Source organism: Marmota marmota, unplaced genomic scaffold (assembly GCF_001458135.2).
Source record: "Marmota marmota marmota unplaced genomic scaffold, marMar, whole genome shotgun sequence".
Lineage (NCBI taxonomy): Eukaryota > Metazoa > Chordata > Mammalia > Rodentia > Sciuridae > Marmota > Marmota marmota.
Genome location: NW_025999880.1, coordinates 13,869,936 through 13,885,733, shown reverse-complemented (window position 1 = coordinate 13,885,733; position 15,798 = coordinate 13,869,936). Strand labels below are relative to the sequence as shown.

General features: G+C 45.9%; 1 non-coding gene across 1 annotated transcript; it reads right to left on the bottom strand.

Annotated features, from left to right (window-relative positions):
* Window positions 1–6,463: 6,463 nt before the first annotated feature.
* On the bottom strand, window positions 6,464–6,544 carry Trnav-cac. Its single transcript has one exon. It is a non-coding gene; the product is annotated as a tRNA-Val (tRNA).
* Between the last annotated feature and the right edge of the window lie 9,254 nt (window positions 6,545–15,798).

Sequence of the window (15,798 nt, the reverse complement as noted above, 5' to 3'; positions counted from 1 at the left end):
GATTGGAGGCGTGAGTGAGTCAGAAAGGGTGTGGGTGGGAGGGAGGGGTGGGCCTCGCTGCTGCTCCTGAGGTCATGAGCCATAGCAGGAGAGAGGATTCTGGGATGCAGAGGAGGAGAGCTGGCTTTGGACCTCGTGTATCCGAGCTTCCTCTGTCCCTTCGTTTACGTCTCTCAGTGATTGACCTCCAAACCAACACTTCACTTCTGAGCTCAAAACCAGAATTTCCATGGGCCCATCTTCCGCCCTCTACTCACTTGGCACCTTCAACTCTACCTTGTCCCCCAAACTCTTCCTTGCCCTCTCTATGTGAATGTTGTCACCTCCAGCCCCAGGCCCTTCTTGCTGTCTGATCCCAAGCCTCGTTGACTTGATCTCCATCATCCCTTTGTCTTTGCTCTACCTTCATCTCCCCTTCCTGCTAATGCCCTCATGAGAGCTCACCTTTCCCTCTTTCTTCCTTTAATTTCCTAGTCAATCTTTCCTACATCCAATCTTTCCTGCGTCACTCCCTTGCTCAAAACTTTCAATGGCTCCCCATTGCCTCGGTATGAAGTTGAAGCTTACTATCTGGCTCTCAATGTCCTCCCAGTGTAGCCCCAACTCACCTTTTTTTGGGGGGAAAAATTTCACAGCTTCCCTGCAGATAAGCTTCTGAAATACCTCTTGGATCATCCATACCCAAGGCTGCAGACCAAGTGTACCCCGCCTCCCAGTCCCCTGCCTCTGCCTGTCAAATCATACCTGATCATGCAGTCCCCAGCGAAATGCCTCCTCTCCAGGGATCACATTTTCCAGTTATTTATTTGCCTGCCTTATCTTTCCTAACACACAGTAGTATACACCTTGATGGCAGCTTATAATCACCATATGGTGAGTTGGTATTCAGTTTATAATCACCATATGGTGAGTTGGTATTCAGTTGTTTAATTGAATTGATTTGAAAACCATTCCTCTAATCAAGAACTTGTTGTGGCTCCTTATTGTCAGCCACTTCAGAAGTCTGTTTCTATTGGTTTCCCAGGTTCCATCTTAGGTTCTAGTTAACCTTACTCCCCTACTATGACCCCCAAATATGTCCAATGTTCAGTTCCAGCTCTATGCTAAAAGTGTGAAAGATATGAAAATAAGATACATCTTCCCTGCTCTCCAGAAGAGTGTCAGCTCTTGAGGTGGATAAGCTATGCTGACAAAAAGCTAATCAATGTTAGGTTAAAACACTGTCTTTTGTCTGGTGTAGAGGCATATGCCTACAATCCCAGCAGCTCTGGAGACTGAGGCAGGAGGATCTCAAGTTCAAAGCCAGCCTCTGCAATTTAGTGAGGCCCTAAGAAACTGAACGAGACCCTGTCTCTAAAGAAAAATTTAAAAAGGGTTGGGGATGTGGCTCAGTGGTTAAGCACCCCTGGGTTCAATCCCCAATACCAAACACACACACACACACACACACACACAATCTTTTGCTTATGGGATATCCAATTTCTCCTTTATTATCAGAATTATGATTTTATTCATAGTGGTAACCCTGCTTGGTTTGAAATGCTTCCTCAGCTCCTTTGTAGTTAGGGTGATTATGTGACAATTCTGACCAGCGACATAAGTGGAGGTGGATGTCTCTGGGTCAGTTAGAGGGGCCTATCAGCTGGCACGTGCCCTTTTGGTATTTTTGCCTTTGGCCCTATGCCCTTCCTTCTGTCTGGAATGTGGACCAGGTGCCTGGAGGTGTAGCAGCCAGTGTCTCAGCATAAGAATGAAAACCTCCTTCTGTGATAGCAGAGCAGAAAGCTCTACAGGCTCTGGGCCCCTGGTAGCCTCCTGGAACCATCAAATGACCAGGGATGTCCACCTTCAGCTTCTGGCTACATGGTTAAGCCCCTGGAGCTGGGTCTGTGACATGTGAGACTGGTTGAACAGTGATTTGAAGGATTTAGCCAACTTGAGGATGCCCAACAGTCAAAAGTAGCCATAGGATGAAATCCCACAGTGACAAAAGCCTCAAAATGTCTCAAGTGTAGGCTCATTAGGGTTGGGTAACACATGGAGACCGGAAAGAGGCAGGTCTGCAGCTGGGTGCGCGGGAGCGCCACTCCCATTTTCTGAGAAAAGGACCTCGCCTGGGAAAGCTGTGGAAGGGGATGAATGACATAATGGGTGAATGGATGCCAGGAATGTCAGTCAAGGATTGCGTGACTCCTGCTAATGGGCGCGGGAGCAAGATATGTTTCACCCAATTAAGATAAAGGATGCTTAAATTAGGGGGGAGGGAAACTGGGGTGTTAAGATGTGGAGATTAGCGAAGCCGCCTATCTGGCGGCTTCCAACAATCTCGCCATGCTGACAGAGCCTTCCCATAAACCGCGGCTCCACAGAGTGGGGCACAGGGTCCTCCAGCGTGTGCTAGACCACACTGGAAATCACATAGGAACGCATGCTGAGCTAGTTCTTTTCCAATTCTTGTTTACGTGTGCCCATTTCTTGAGTAGTTGATGAGTGTGCTTTGTAAATACTTCAGAAGGGCATGCTTCTCTCACTTCCTGACCCTGGTTCCCCTCATTTGAAGCAACTATTTGTACCTGTTTTTGTGTTTTTCCAGATATATTTTATGTGTCTACAAACTCATATGTTCATATAGCCTCTTAAAAAAATAATGCAAGGGGGCTGGAGTTGTGGCTTAGTGGTAGAGCGCTTGCCTTGCACACATGAGGCACTGGATTCAATCCTCAGCACCACATAAGAATAAATAAACAAAATAAAGATATAAAAAAATAATGCAAGCATACTACACACAACTGCTCTATACTGTGCTTACTTCAATCAGCACATCGGTGAGTTCCGCATGCTATATGTACAGCTGCCTCATTCTTTATAACACTGTATACTATTCCACTGTAAGGTTGAAATATAATTTACCTGGTCCCCTGTTAATGGACTTACCTGTTTTCAGCTATTTCCTACTGTAAGAATTGTTGGAGTGGGCTGGGGATGTGGCTCAAGCGGTAGCGTGCTCGCCTGGCATGCGTGCGGCCCGGGTTCGATCCTCAGCACCACATACAAACAAAGATGTTGTGTCCGCCAAGAAGTAAAAAAAAATAAAAATAAAAATAAAAAAGAATTGTTGGAGTAAATATCCTTGTGCCTGTTTCATTTTGCATATTAATTAATCCATGCAGTCAACAGATATTTACTAAGTACCTACTGAGCACCAGACTGGCTCCAGGCTCAGAGGGTCTGGCAGTGACTACAGTGACTACGATCATGTAGCTGATTCACAATGGAGAATAGCCATGAAATAAATTCCTAGAAGTGGGTCACACTTTCTTTTAATCCTAATTAAGTCAAAAAGAAAGCCTCACTTTAAAAGTGAGAAAGTTTCACTTTGGTGCCAATGTGTCCTTAATACCTCTCTCTGACTCTTGCCAATCTCTCTTTTATTAAAAAAAAATTTAAAACTTGTTCTTTTTAGATATATATGACAGAAGAGTGTATTTTGACATATCATACATTCATGGAGTATAACTTTATTCTAATTAGGACTTCATTCTGGAGGTTGTACATGATGTGGGTTTTACTGGTGATGTATTCATATCTTGCTAATCTCTTTCGGACAGAGAGTGTTAGCCTCAGGGCTGGAATGTTGGCCGGAGAAAGAGCCTAGCCAGAGTTCATAACAATACTTGGTTGTTATTGGATTTTTTTTTACATAGGAAATGACAGTGATGTTCCCTCTATAGGGTATGAAGTTTCCTTTCAAAATATGAAGGGTCCATTTGAAATATGAAGGTTAAATAAGTAAATTAATTTAATTTAATAATTTTTTTAAAAAGATGACACAATTTAGAAAAAAAGTTAAATAACCATATAGGTAGAACTCAGATGTGATATTCAAATGACTGAGGTTAGAAAACCACTGAATTAAACAAAGCAAGGAGAAAGGATAGGCTCTTTATCCTGAATGATGTTTATTTGTATATCCTCACTCAACTTTGGGGTTGGAATGGTCTCACCTCCATATTTTCACCTTGCAAGTTTTCTTTTTCTTCTCTCTCTCTCTCTCTCTCTCTCTCTTTCTCTCTCTCTCTCTCTACTAGGGATTGAACCCAGGAGTGCTTAACCACAGAGCTACATCCCCAGCCCTTTTCATGTTTTATTTTGACACAAAGTCTCTCTCTCAGTTGCTTAGGTCCTTGCTAAATTGCTGAGGCTGGCTTTGAACTCCGGATCCTCTTGCCTCAGCCTCCTGAGCTGCTAGGATTATAGGCATTTCCCACCGTGTCCGGCTAGGCAGTTTATTTTCTTATCCTTTGTTTTATTTATCATTTGTTCAATAATTCTTAGGCTTAGATATCACTGGGCTTCTGGTCAGGAAAGTTTTTTGTCTTATTTAATAAACTGTCACCCATTTACATCCTTTTAGAAAAATCTCTTTCACTGGAATGAATCTCCAAATGCCCAGCCTCATCGTCATTCCTGGCTCTGGAGATGTTTGGAGATGCTTCTGCCAGAGCCCTTTATACAGTACACTTAGTCAGATTTGCATAATCTGGCTGAGGCTTGCCCAGTAATTCTCTTAAAATATAATATGATGAAACAACCAAACCCAAGCAAGCTTTCAAGGATCTCAAAGCCAGAGCCTCTGAGCAACACCCACAACCAACAGTGGACCTGTTATCACCCACAGCTTGTTAGCTAAAGACACAGACAATTAGCTCGGTGGTTGGAAATGCAAACAAATGTAAAATGGAGCATTTCACAAGTGTGCTGCCCATGCCAAGTGGGTGGCAATAAGTCTCCCAGTGGTTGTTTTCTGGGACACAGTACAGAGCATGAGTGGCACCTTAAAACCCAGAGGCAGACAAACTTTGTGGTGCGAGATAAGAGGAGCCAGGGTTGAAGGAGGGGTCGGGAGTGAGCAGGCAATGAGAGGAGCATCTTGGAGCTTAGAAAATACCCCAAAAAAGGTAAGGTCAGGGGCTGGGGTTGTGGTTCAGCAGTAGAGCACTTGCCTCACATGTGTAAGGCACTGGGTTCAATTCTCAGCACTGCATATAAATAAATGAATAAAATAAAGGTCCATCAACCACGAAAAAAATATATATATATGGAAGGCCAGATTGGGTGTGGTGGCACATGCCAGCAATTTGGGAGACTAAGGCAGGAGGATCACAAGTTTGAGGTCAGTCTGGGCAATTTATCAAGTCCCTATGCAACTTACCAAGACCATCTCAAAATTTAAAAATAAATGAAAAGGACTGGATATGTAGATCAGTGGTAAGGTGTCCCTGGTTTAGTCCCCAGTACCACAAAACCAAACAACCAACAAAAACAACCAAAAAATAAGGGCAGAGCTTAGGGGTGTAGAACTCAGTGGTTGAGTGCATGACTAAAGTTCACGAGGCCCTGAGTTAAATTCCCAGCAGCATCAGCTTAAAAAAAAAAAAAAAAGGGTCATCCATTAAAGGTTAAGTCTTTAAGCTTTGAAATCTGGTGATTAATAGCTCACAATTAATTACTGAGAACCAGCCATGTACCAGGCACTGATGGAAGAATTTCATAAGTGCTAATTCAGTGTCTCTCAAACTTTTTGACTAGCTCATAACATTGTTTGAAGACCCTAAAGAGCTTTTATTTATGTAGATTATATCTGTATTATGCTGTTAAATGTCTAATAATTGGTTCTTTGAGGGAAAGTCCTGATTTGTAGCACTTGTCAATTTCTATGGTGTAAATAATTTTACTGAGGCCAAGATCAAGATAGCAACCTGCCATCACTTCCCCAAGCCAGGGCAAGCTGACTCTAGCATGCTACTGAAATATTTAGTGATAGTTATGATATTAGAAATTAAAAATATAAATTCATCAAAATAACAAGCCGAGGATGGTGGCACATGCCTGTAATCCCAGCAGCTTGGAGGCTGAGGCAGGAGGATCGCAGGTTCAAAGCCAGCCTCAGCAACAACAATGAGATGCTAAGCAACTCAGTGAGAACCCTGTCTCTAAATAAAATACAAAATAGGGCTTGGGATGTGGCTCAGTGATTGAGTGTCCCCAAGTTCAATCCCTAGGATACCTCTCAAAAAAAGAATAAAAGGGGCTGGGATATTAGCTTGGTGGTAGAGTGCCCCTGGGCTCAATCCTAAAGAAAAAGAATTTACTACATATTAATATAAATGACATTTTTAAAAAAAGATATTTAGTTTTTAGTTACAGGTGGACACATATCTTTATTTTTAATTTTTATGTGGTGCTGAGGATCGAACCCAGTGCCTCATGCATACTAGGGGAGCACTCTACCTCTGAACCACAACCCCGGCCCATATAAATAACATTCTTTATGAAAAAACTATATTGTCCAAAACAAAAAAGTAGTGAAATGACATTACTTCGAAAATCCCTTTAACATCTAGCTTAATCAAAGAAAATTGGGTTCCTATATCTACATTTCATATGAGTCATTCTTTTTGTGTGCGTGTATGGTGCTGGGGATTGAACCCAGGGCCTTGTGCATGTGAGGCAAGCACTCTACCAACTGAGCTACATCCCCAGCCAATCTATATCTACATTTCATCTGCTATGATGACACACATCATCTGGTCTCAGGAAAACTTCACTGTAGAGCAATCTAGGTAAATAATGTCTTAGTATTACCGTGCAAATTGTTTTGATGTCATGGACGTCCTGAAAGAGTTCTGGGAATTCTTTATGCTTTGAGAGAACTGCTATACCAATGCATTAAAATTTCCCATACAGCCCCGCAGACTTCTTATATCCCCCTTTTACAGATGAGGAAACTGAGGCACAGAATACGTAAGTAACTTGCCCATGGGCACTTAGTTAAAAAGTGGCAAAGGCAAGATTCAAACTGCACAGGTGAGTTGATTTGGCATCTATCACTTACCTGATGTGTGATCCTGGGGAAAATTAACGCCTCTGAGCTGAGATAGTGTCCTTTGAGGTCAGGTTGGCCATGGCACTCAGGTCTTGCTGATGGGCTATCATCTGTTCCCTTAGTATTTTCTCTGCTCACATAATGCATTATCCCACTCTATCATGGCTGTCTTTTTTTTTTTTTTTTTAAGTTGTAGATGGACACAATACCTTTATTTTATTTATTTATGTGGTGCTGAGGATCGAACCCAGTGCTCCACACATGTGAGGCAAGTGCTCTACCACTGAGCCACAACCCCAGCCCCTCATGGCTGTCTTTAATTGTCCCCATCGGAACAGGTGTCTCATCTACCTTGATTATAGTTGTACCTTTGGGGTCTGAAATAGGTGCTCAAAGATCTCTGCTGAAGAAAGAAATTAATCGATTAGTGGATAGATATTTTGCAAGAAGGCAAGACACAGTCTGTCCTGCCTAGAGTTCTTCTGTGAGGCTCCGTGGATGAAGAAGAGAAAGGGGGTTAACAGTGATCCTGTTCCCAAACTGCACTTATAAATACTCCTGTGCAAGCCTGTTGCATCGTTGTTGTTGCAGGTCAAATCACATTCTAAGAAAAGCTTCCTCCCAGATTCCCTGAAGAGAGCCCCCCCACCAGCCTATTTTTTTTTTTTTTAGTTGTAAATGGACACAATATCTTTTTTTTATTTTATTTTATTTTTGTGTGGTGCTGAGGATCGAACCCAGTTCCTTGCCTGTGTGAGGCAAGCGTTCTACCACTGAGCCCCATCCCCAGCCCAAGACATCACCCCCTTTTTGCCTGGAGTCAGCTCTGCTCCCACTTGGCACTCAGACACTCAGTTTAGCAGCCACTGCAGATGGTCCTTCATCCTTGTAGAAAATTCTTCATCTCCTGGGCCCCTGAAGGTGGGATGGATGTGCTCTGCTTTTTCTCTTCCTATCCTGAGCTACCAGGGTCCCCTTTTCTAGAACAGTGAAGCCTTTTTATTTCATTACCTATAGAAAGAGTCAAGGGATAAAACAGTGTCCCAAATCAGTTGGTGCCAATGAATGACTGTACTTCTAGAGGCTGGTGACTAGCAGGTGGGAGCAATTAGATGGGCCAGGGCCTCTGGGCTTCCTCTTTTGCTATCAATAAGGTCCTTTCCAGCAGTGACCTTCTAGGATTCTCAGAAGGCCTGAGAAGGGAGAAGTGTAATTATGGGGCGGGGGCAGAGCAGAGAGATCAGCCAGGATTCTGCCTGGAAGGTCATGGGGCTCAGCTTCGGCACCAGAGACCTTTAAGAAGCAAAAAGGAACTGAGATGGCAGCCAGAAGTCTGCCCAGCCGGGAGTTCCTGGAATTCCGCTTTGTGGGTGAGCTTCCTGTGGCAGCCAAGGCCCCAGCTGACTAACAGGAGATGGGAATGGGAAGCGAGGAGGACTGGCGGAGAGGTGGCTTGGCCTGCCAGCTCCCCTGGGCTCTGCCATCTCCCCAGACTGGCTCCAGGTTTCCTCCAGGAGCTGAGCTGAGTTTCCTGGGAGCCTCACCCACTTGGGTGGGTGGCTGCCTGCCTGCTGTGCCAAGGCTGAGCAAGCCTACCAGGCCAGTTCTTTCCCATCCGGAATCCGGCTCTCTGCCCACCTGGTCTAAAGTAGGCAGCCAAACCCAGGTGGTTGCTTCTCAAAGGCCATCTTTAAACACGGTCTTTACTGAAGGAGGAACACATGACCTCATGGTCATTTTTATGATTAGGTAGTTGCCACCTAGTAGGCACCATGAGTGTGGCTTAGGCCACAGGATGAATGAATTTCAGTAGGAGTGGAAAAAAGGGTCAGGAGCAGCAAGGGTCAGGGAACAATGGCAGGAGTGGGTCCTTAGGGATTAGATACAACTGGGATCAGAGATGTTCCTGAGGTTGCAGGCAAACCCAGGGATCCCTTTTCCTCCCCACACCCAACTTATTGCATGTGAAATCTTGCTAAAATAAAAATAAAGCCTTGGTGTACTACCGACTTCATATTATGTCACAGTAGTCGGGCTCACATCTGTTTCCCCCTCTAACTTGTAGCTCCTGGAGGACAGGAGCCTGGGTAGTGCTCACCTCTGTGTACCAATGACCTGAGTGTCCGGAGGGCTCAGGCCATGTTACATGAATAAGCCAATGAGTGAATGAAGCCACACACATGAGGAACACCGTCAGGGTGGGATGTCATTGGAAGGAGACAAGGCAGTGCCGGGGGAGTGAAAAGCAAAGTCAGTTGGTTGGGGTGGAAGCATGGATGCATATGCGTTATGGCTACTTTTTGTGTTTTAGCTGCTCAGAGGAACACTCTCTCCCTTCTTCCTCCTCCTCCTTGTTCTCCTCATCACCCACCCCCCTCCCTAGAGCTGCTCTGGTCTCTAAATTTTCAGACAAAGTGGTTTCTTCATTCATCCTGCAGCAAGCACTAAACCCTTTTTGTATTCTATCTCCCACAGGTTCCTGGATTCGTGGGTAGGGGGCTCTGCACTTGCTTTTGCTGGAGATACATACATTGTCTACCATTTCTTGTTCACTCTCAAGATCATCGAGATGAAAAGCCAGCTTCTGTGTGGCCCAGCTGCCTCTCGTCCTCCCTTTTGAATCTTTGGCCTCTGAATCCGAGTCTGGGCTAAGAGTGAGCATCATGAGGGGCTGGGGATGTGGCTCAAGCGGTAGCGCGCTCGCCTGGCATGCGTGCGGCCCGGGTTCGATCCTCAGCACCACATACAAACAAAGATGTTGTGTCCGCCGAAAACTAAAAAAAAAAAAAATTAAAATTCTCTCTCTCTCTCTTTCTTTAAAAAAAAAAAGAGTGAGCATCATGAATGATTCATAGACTCTCTTAGGCCCAAGAGGCTGAGGGTTTTCCTTGGGCCCTTTGCAGCATGGAACCCTGCTTTCTCACGTGGGCTCATTCTCCTTGTGGGTACTACCGTGGCCATGGCCTGGTATTATTGGCCAGTGTCTGCTTTCTTTCTTTCTTTTTTTTTTTAATTAGTTGTTCAAAACATTACAAAGCTCTTGACATATCATATTTCTTACATTTGATTCAAGTGGATAGTGTCTGCTTTCTATGTAGGTCAGCTCCCAATCTCAGGAAAGGCCCTGGAAAGGAAGAGGGAGAAGTAAAAAGGGGAGAGTCGGAGGCAGAGCTGATGGCAGAAAGGAGTGAGGGTGAGTTAAGAAGAGGACCTGGGAGGGAAGAGGGGTGAGAGGATGCTGCTGATGACATCTGATGTGAATTAACTCATGAATGTCTTAACCCTGTAAGCTCAGGACTATTGCTGTCCCTGTTCTACAGAAGAAACTGAGGCATAGTGAGTTACAAAATTTGCCCCAAGCCTTACAGCTCATAACCAGTAGTACTGGAATTTAAACTTATATAGTCTGGCTCCATGCCCTCCTAGGGGAGGGGTACAGAAGTCCCCAAACAGCAACTTGAAGAGGACATGCACCTGGCAGATAGCGGGTACACAATCATGTTGCACAGAGCTGTAGGGGTTTGGGTTGACGGTTATGGGCTGGCTTTTTGCATAAACCTCTGGTGTCTGTTGGCCCCAACTAGAAAAGCAGCTTATCTTCCCTGTGCAGTAACTCCTTCGCTGCTTAGGTCAGGGTTCCACAATCCACCAGCCAGAAGGACACCTGGATTCCCTAGGTTCTGGGCTGGTGCTGCCCATACCAGCTGGGGGAAGAAGGTGGCTGTGATATGGGCATAGGACCTGCATTGATCAGGTCCTGCTCCTGTGCACGCAGCCTCACCTTCCATGTTACAAAATAAGAACGAAAAGTCTATCCTCGTAAGGTCATTGTGAAGATGGGAGGGCAGAGAGGTGGCCCAGCACAGGCAGGGACACAATGAACCTGTGCCGTGCTTATGACTGCAGCTCCTGCTCACAAGGCCCACTGCACGAATGGCCACCAGGGTCTTTAAGGTTGACAAAGTCCTCCCTGCTCCCATGTTATTTGACTTGGGTCCTCTTAGCAGGAGGGCAGTTTCTGTAGAACCACCCTCTCTGTTTTACGGATGAGAAAAATTGAAGCCCAGGAGGCCAGGGAGGATGAGGAGGCCTTGCCTGGGTCTGCAGGGGTCTATGGGGTTTGCATGTGTGTTAGGAAAAGAGGGCTCTGGATGAAGGAAGAGGAGCTCAGGGGCCCAGGAGCCCAGTGTGGCCTATATCCCCTCCTCCCTCATGTGGCTGGTATCCATTGGCCCATAACTGGTTCCCATGTCCCTTTCCAGCAGCAGCTGACCTTGTCCACTTGGAGAAAAACAGGAAGTAGGCTCTGCCAGGAATTGGAGTCTGCCCTTCCTCAGCTCTGGGCTCCCAGGAGGCTGGCATGGGGGGGGGCTCTGGGGGAAGGATTTGAGGTAGGATGTAGGCTGGGGGCTCCTTAGGCTAAGCAAGGGTAGCCTGGTCCTCGCTGAGTGGTTTAGCTCAATCAGCTGGACTTGCTCTGGCCTGGCCTTGCTAAGCTACTACAGGCTGAGAGGAGGTGACGAGGTAGGGAGTGTAACTTGCCCCTGTCCTTCTGCTCTCGTGTGGAGACAGAGCCTGGAGCACCAGGCTGCATCTGGCTTTTGCCTTTGTAATTCCCTTTCTCCAGAAGGAAAAAAAAAAAAAAATATATATATATATATATATATATATATATATATATATATATATATAAATGTGTTGGTATAAAGATGAATATAACCCAAGCTGGATTCAGAATGAATAATTCTCATTATTATTTTGTTCAGTTTTTCTTCTGAAAAAAACATTTATTGTACTGGGGATTGAACCCAGTCACGAAGGCTTAACCACTAAGCCACAATCCTCAGCTCTTTAATTTTTTATTTTGAGACAGGCTTTTGGTAAATTGCTCAGAGTCTCGCTAAGTTGTTGAGGCTGGCTTTGAACTTGTGATCCTCCTGCCTCAACCCCCTGAATTGCTGGGATTACAGGAGTGTGCCACTATGGCCTCGTGGACCCTTAAAAGTATTGCTGGTCCTAGGCACCAGGCAGGTGCCTAGCTTAGGCACCTACCAGGTGCAGAACCAGGGAGGATAGTGGGATAAGAGAATGACTGCTATTTTGTGGCACAGCTCTGGGACCATCATTGATTTTTAACTGCCTAACAGAAAAGTCAGTCCCATGGGGGGAGGTTCCCAATGCTTTCTGGTTCCCGAGAAGCTGTGTTACCCCCACTTGACCCCTACAGAGAATGTTAGCTCCCCTGGAAGCAGAACCTCACTGAGCCTCAGTTTCCACTTTCACAGAGCTGAGGATGAGAATTTCTGCCTCTGGATGCAGTTATGAGATGACCCATGCACAGTGCTTAACCAGGCCTGACCCACATGAGCCCCAATGTTTCCACAGTGTGTGAGTCCTAGATCCTGGGGGACCCAGCAGCTGCAAGGTGCCTGGCTATGGGGTTTAGAGACATGCATAGGGTTCCTGTGACTTTTACCTCTCCCTTCTCTCCTGTATATGCCTCTTAGACCCCTGCCTTAGAGTCAGGCCCAAGTCATGAATCTAATGAATTGTCTTTGTCCAGTTCCTAAACCACTTCAGCTCCTCCACAGCAACCCATGAGGAGTGTCTTGTGTGATTATTCACCCCTTTTGCCACAGATGTTGGGTACCCTGTCCAAGGTCACATCTGGAAGGGACAGAGCTGGGACAAGAGTTTAGATATGTCAGTTCTGTCCTTGGCTGGCTCTGACACACCTCAAGGAGTGCGTGTGCATGCGTGTATATATCTGAATGCCTGCATGTTGGCTCTTGTGACAAGATAGGTGACAAGGATTGGAATAACCTGAGAAAGGCTTAGAATCTAGATGGAACTTGCTGATAGGTGGTTAGTAGGTGTAACAGTTCTTGTTCTCTGACCAAGGTCCCTGGGCATCTGGGCATCGGGACATCACCTTCACCCTGCACAGGACTGGGGGCTGAACCTGTTCCTGGCTCCTTGGGCTGTGCTATCCTGCATTCACCCCCTCCTTGCTTCTGTGGCCCGCTCCTCTCTCTAGCTGCCACCTATTGACACCATTCTTAGGCACCTACCAGGTGCAGGCATAAGAGAATGACTGCTATTTTGTGGCACAGCTCTGGGACCATCATTGATTTTTAACTTTTTATTGGAAAGTGGTTTACAGTCTTCAAATCCCATTTACAGTCTTCAAATATATCTAATTTCACAGATAGAAATATGGTGAGAAACTGGAGTCTGCATTAGGGTTCAGCAGATTTCCACGAGGCTGAAGCATTCGCAGCCTATGAGTGTTGAGATTGTTCAAGCGCCAAGGCTGATGACCGAGGGGCGTGTTCAAATTTGAGACCGATTTCCATCTGGCAGGGGTGTGTTGGGTTATGGTTTTAATTCCTGCAACATTTCTGATTAAAACCTTCCAGTTGCCTTAGCTGTGTTTGGCTGCTTTGTGTCTATTTCCTTATTTCCTAAGAATCTGGGCTGAGGCTAGGTGGCACATGTAGTTCTTGGTCTGTCAACCATTGTTACTGGGGGCCGGCTACCTCCTTGGCCAGCTGGCAGGTGCTGAAACAGAGGTTGGATCCATTGTTGGCCAGTAAGTGACCTTTAAGGACTCAAATCACATCCTGTCATTGCTCTGCCTGCACCCTTATAGGTATCTGATGGCTCTATCAAAGGGACAGTGACAAGGCAGCCCTTTCACCCTGCCTACTGGAAACAGGCCGTCTCCCTCTTCTGGCCTCAGATCCTTGCTCTGGGAAAGCAGGTCCTGAGTTACTCCCTGTTCCATCCTCCTGTCAGCCTCCTTTATATCCATCAGCAGCTGAAGATGACCATTTATTTACATGTGTGAGGGTAAACAGAGCCTCTCTGCCCCACTGAATTGTGAGCTCACCATGGATGAGTCTTGTCCTGCCTTCTCACCTCTATGGCCAGTGCTGGTCCCCAAGAGGCACTCAGTCAATGGATTCAGTAGAAATTGATTGGAAGAGGAGCTGTTATGGTTTGGACATGAGGTATCTCCCCAAAGCGTCTGTGTTTCTGCAGGAATATTCAGAGATAAAATGATTGGATTGTGAGAGCTGTAACCTAATCAGTCCATCCTAGTTTGAATGACTAGGTGGCAGATGTGGGCAGGTGGGCTGTGGTTAGAGGCGATGGGTCACTGGGAATGTGCCCTGGAAAGGTGCGTCTTATCCTTGGTTCCTTCCCCCGCTCTTTCTATCTCTCTGCTTCTCCGCCCTGCCATGAGCTGAGCAGGGCCCTTTCCCCATGATGTGCTCTTTCACCTTGGGCCCAGAATAATGGAGTTGGCTGTCTACGGGCTGAGCCCTCTGTAACCACAGCCCCCAAATAAACTCTTCCCTCTAAGCTGTTTTTGTCAATAGTTTGGTCACAGTGATGCAAAAGCTGACTAAAACAGGGGCCTGGTGGTCATACAGTCCTGGGTTGATGTTCTAGCTCAGAAAGCCACATAACCTGAGTCCCAGGTTCATTATCTTCAAAATGGGGGTAATAATTCCATCTGGCTCACCAACCATGGGGAAATGAGGCAGTGCACACATAGCCCTCAGCAGAACAGCTGGTGGGCCAGAGGATGCCCTCAGCCAATGGGAGCAGAAGAGTTCCTCTAGTGATGGATGGACTGGTTGAGGGTGGCCCAGGACCACTGGATAGGCCGACGCAGGGTGAACAGAGAAGAAATGAGGCAGGAGGCCTGAGGGACGGCAGAAAAGGATTGATCTCTGCTGTTACACTGGCCCAAATCATGTCAAATGGTGGGGAATATCCTCCAGTGGTAGCCTGTGGAGGTCACTGAAGGACGGATCATAGCAGGGGGGAGAGAAAACCAGGTGGCACCAGCCAGGCAGTTCAGGTGAAGTGACCAGGCCCTGCTCCTGAAGACACACCAACAGCTACAAATGTGCTTCTCCAGCTGCAGCTAGAATCCCACCTCTGATCAGAAGCAGGCTGAGGAATGAGAGTAGTGTTTTTGGTGTCATGGATTCAAATCCACTGAGAGACTCCAATCAGCCCACGGGACTCTTGGTGTCCCAAAGCTGCTATAGAGAAGTGAGGTTAGGGGCCGAGATTAGGGGCAGAAATTCCAGAGCTGGATCCAAGGCTCAAATTCCCATTTCCATTGACTATGGGCATTTGGATAAGGCACTTAAACTCCAGGCCTCAGTTTACCAGGCTGCTAAATGAGGATGTGTGTAGCAAAACTCCTCTCATAGGGATATTGTGAGAATTAAGGAAAGTAAGAAACATAAAGTCCTTATGGTACTTGGCCCTGGTGAGAACTTTATGACTGTTAACGAATGTGAGGCACCACTAGCGATGAGATACATCTTGCTTTTAAAGATGCTAAAATGAAAAAAAAACAAACAAAAAAACCCTCAAATGAGGAAGTACAATTTGATTTATTTCAAAATATGGTAGAAAATATCATTGTCAATTCGTATCACTGAAGTATAGAATGCTGGCAATAGCTGAAAGTTATTATTTTCTCTGTGCCAACCACTGAGCTCATGAATGAGGTATTGTCTCATTCAACCCTTATAATAACCCTATGTGGTAGGTAATAAAATTATCTTCACTTTTCAGATGAGGAAACAGGGCCCAAAAGATCAAGGGACTGGTCCGGAGCCACACCTTTGTCTACATAAATAGCAGACACTCATCACTACAACCACAGCTACTCCAGCCCTTTGTTGACTTCCTTTGGTTTATAATGGTTTTACTCCATGGTTCCTAAGCTTGCCTGCATGTCGCAATCGCTGGGGAGGTTTAAGAATGCCTAAAGCCTCCCCTCCATCCAGAGAGAGAGAGTTTGATGCAATCAGTCTGGGGTGTGGCCTGTACTTGGGAACTTTTAAAATAACCCTAGGTGATTCTAACAGGCAGCCCAGGGC